Raw genomic sequence first — 4,467 nt, forward strand, 5'->3', positions numbered from 1 at the left:
CTTTGACCCAAAAGTTTAGCGGTTTTCAATAGGGCCAAGAACGACGTTTCTTTACCCAAAGCATTAACTATCTTTTCATAAGCTTTAAAAAATTACTTTAGAGAATAGAAGAATCTATCTGTCCAAAGTATTTCACTCTTGACCCAAAATGAATATGCAAAGAAGTTCTTGCTACAAGAACAATTATCTCTTTGATTCATGCAGAAATTCTTGATTGAAAAGGGACATTTCTTGATTAAAGAGACACTTTTCTTAAACCAATAGCGAATACTATTGACTCAACTAAAATTTATTTTGATCTAAGAGAAATCTATACATCATATACAGGCATATTACGAGGTATATTATTTTCTGATTAATTTAGGTTTTCCTGGTCTGTAGTAAGTAAAGTGATATTATTTTCCTCGATAGTAGTTATTTCTGCTTCTTCACTCCTTGGTATTTTTTGGGGTGGTTCATCACTCTGCAAATTACAAAGAAATGTTACATCACGATTAATCAAAGTAAAGCAAATAAATTATTAAAATTATAAGTTTTGGTGACATTTTGAATTTTTTAATACGACGACTTCAAATTCTAAATTTTTTTTAATTATGATGCTACTTGCATAAAAAAATCGATACCTATATTCTTATTCTATATATAGTCACACATGCATTATCTAAACAGGTGCATTAGGTAAATGTCTCTTACCTTCAAATATAGCAAATAAATGCTCTAATTTCCATTTTTCAGAAACTCTTTTAAAGTATCCATATGTCCTAAAATTTGTCCATAAAAAATGACAAATGCATGTTAATAACGATCACTAATTTGTTATACGATATGCGTTTAAAAGGCAAATTATGCAAAATTCCAAGTGGAAAATTCCAAGCAACAAAACCCGTGCGTACTCTGATGTACGACTGATCGGACTGCCGACTGATTGTATATACCGTCCTTCGTCATCGTCTTTGCGTGTTGTTATTATTTTTCATCAAAAGAGTATTTAGCTATTGGAAAAATGACCATGTTTCTTGAATGAAGTACTTCCTAGCGTATTTTTCTTATTATCTTAAAACGAAGTAACTTGCACTTGGTTGAATGAAAATAGATTCAAGAGAAATTTTCGAATTTTTCAAGAGAACCAGTTTTCTTGAGTTAAGAGAGTTTTTCTTCAGGCAAAATATTTTCTTTTACGCTAAAATAAATCCTCTTGTCACTATTTTTTTTTCAAGAACGATGACGACTTTAGTTCAAGTCTATCTTTTTTATCAGTGTAAAAAAGTTTCTAATATTTTTTTGTCGTTGGACAGACTATAATATATTTAAACAATTCTAGTATCCCCTTCTGAAAACCTGCCCAATCCGGCAACCTGCGCTCCCGTCCTTCGGCCACGGCCGCGCGACCCTGGCGGCATTGACCGGTTCCAGGCGGCGTAGTAAGGGCGCCGCTCGGTGGTGGGGGTCACATGCGATCACATGACTCGCGCGGAGGGGTAAGCGCGATCCATGAATGAACGTGTGACGTCAGCGCGGGCTCTAACAGCCCTTACCGTAGGGTGTGCCCGCTCGCTGCTGGCTGGCCGCCTCGATTCACAGGTGGCTCTGTATGAAAGAGAGCCCTAGGCGGTGTGTAGGGGAAAAGGGAAAGGTTGGACAAGGTTAAGGGATGGTGGGAGGGGAGAGATAATACTGAATGACGTAGGAACTAGTTGACTTATTAGCTGGCAGAGGTTAGGTAATGGTATTTGGGGATAAATCCTATTAATTTGTCTGTGATTGGTTGTTAACTTGGATAAATGATATAAATAGACGTACAAAATAAAGATGAGCAAGATATTATACAAGACAGACGGTATTAACAAATATCATACAAGTACTTTGATACATTGACTCATACAAGTTGATACCCTTGAAGAAATAAAACCTTAAAATTTTTACTGCAATTTCACACAATTGAAAATATTTCAAAAATGGTAAGGTTTAAGTCTGATAAACCTTAATAAAATTTGCCTTTATTTTAATCGTATAGAAACTAACAATATAATAATATACATGATGTTCCATTTAAAAAAATACAACTTTTTGTATTTATTTGGGACACTCTGTATCCTGTAAAAATATTTTTAATTTGTAGCTCTAATAGGCCTTCAATGAACTTACAATTTGGAAAAATCTAATCGTTTAGCTACAATACTCTGTGTCGTATGTGGTGAACAACCCTGTATATATTTGACCCAAGTGAGACACCCCTCGATGACATCTAAACTCTTACTGACACATATAAAGTACTACAAAATCGGTTATACATGGTGTCTCAGAAATAAGTGCAAATATTTTAAGATGTGATAGAACTCGATAAAAGAAACATATTTTCTTTTTGTCGTTTTTTAAATAAGTCCAAAATAACGGAGTTATTTTACTTTGAAAATTTCAAAAAATAATTTTTTTGCTAAAATTTTGAGAACCACTGGATCTTTTCTGGATTTTCTTTCTTGCAAATTTAATCTAATATCTATGTTGCCATATTATCAAGAAATTATGTTTTTTAACTAAAAACTAAAAAAAATTCCAAAAAACTTTTCAAAAAATTTTGAATTTTCAAAAAAAAAATTTTCGCCAAAAAAACCTCATAGGCGTGTTTCTGGGGTTGAACTATACTACCAGTTAAAATACTTGCACTTATTTCTGGAACACCCTGTATCTACAATAAACTAATAATATAGGTAATATAAGGAAATCGACCCAATCGACATCATCTTCTTTAGCTCTTATTAGATTACATATTGTATATATGTATTTTAAGAACAACTGATTTTCTTTACAAACTGATTTTCTTTACAAAAGCAAAGGAAAAATCCGAGCGATTTTTTAACATATCCTTATCCCAAAGATCAAAAACAGATAAATTGTACGATATTTTTTTTCTTCTTCAAAAACACACATCTACACAGCAAAAAGGACCTTTTTCCGCCCAAAAACGGATTTTAATCAATCTCAGACCCTCTTTTTTTCTACCTTCATAAGTCTTTATTTTCCTACCAGCTTTTTATCAATTCGTTTGGAGTTACCTTTGACATTATAAGCTTTTTTTTTTCTTTTCTTGTGCCGTTAAAGTAGCTTTGGGAATAACAAGGAAACCGCCCCAAAAGTAACGCACAAGATGGAAGAAAAAAAAAACAAATTAGCTACGACAGAAAATGACGTCAAAAGGTCAAAGTACGCCATGAAGCCCACGGCCAATTTATACAGATAAGATATCTATGACGCATGTAATTGGGGTATCCATAAAAAATATAATATATCGTGGATATATTGTATGATCAGGGACGGATTCAGATTTTTTTAAAGGATATAAGTTTTATTTATTTTTATTTTCTCCTTTTCATTTATTTTTCTTTAATTTTTAGAAAAGTAAAGTAAAGATTTCAGTTAACGTCTCCTTTTTGCTGCCAAGGCTAATCTGGACTACTCTGTTTACGCGGAATCCGAACCGCGGTCCTCGGCCATATCATGGTCAATGGCCTACCGACTTAGGAAGTGTCTAAATCAACTCTTACTCACGAGATATCCGATCTCATCCGGCCTCGAACCGGCGTGAATGAGCAGTGTGTATCAATAGATTTTACACTTTTCCCTTAGACAACAGCGCGATACAGAGTTTCGAACCGGTCACCCGTCCATCTACCAGTATCGCCTTACGTCGCTTAACTTCGGTGTTCTAATGGAAACCGGTGTTTCAACGTAGCTAGGTCCTTGTTTCTTAATTTTTAGAGCCACAATTTCTTTTGGCGGATAATAATCAAAGTCAAAATGATATTACTCGTAAATTATTAAAGTATAATTATTATTAGTGAAAAAAGTTAAAAGTATGTTAATTTTTCTTATTAACTAAAAATTGCTACCACTAATTTTGACGTTTTGAATGCTTACATTGAAATTCGAGGAACAAACGTAATTGGCCACCCCGTATCGCAGAAGTTAAGATATTTAGGATATACAGGGTGGTCCGAACTGTATTCCGAAAACTTCGGCAGTATATTCTGCAGATAAAAATATGTAACAAAGTTCGTATAAATGTATGTATGTCCTAAAATGCGTAGTTTCGGAGATACAGGGTGTAGAAGCTTCATTTTTATTTTGATTTTTTTCAAATAATTTATGAAGTAACATAAATATTTGGATGAAAATTGGTGTCTAGGAGTTTTTAACATGAGGAATTTGATTTTGATGTCAATATGACTCCTACTTGTAGAGGGCGCCATCTACATATTTTTTAACTGGTTTGAAGAGTAATAACTTTTTGTCCGTTCCTGTATAAAACTACTGAGTGAAACTATACATTTATGAAATTTTTTACGTAAAAAAGATCTCTTGTGAAAAATCGCTACGAGTAATGGTTCCCGAGATATTTGGAATCAAAATTATCAATACCTGTCATCATTGACATAAATTAAACATGCTGGCTAAATAGTTATTAGTATA

This window comes from Sitophilus oryzae, unplaced genomic scaffold, assembly GCF_002938485.1.
Source record: "Sitophilus oryzae breed Bouriz unplaced genomic scaffold, Soryzae_2.0 scaffold_376_pilon_pilon, whole genome shotgun sequence".
In the NCBI taxonomy this organism is placed as follows: Eukaryota; Metazoa; Arthropoda; class Insecta; order Coleoptera; family Curculionidae; genus Sitophilus; species Sitophilus oryzae.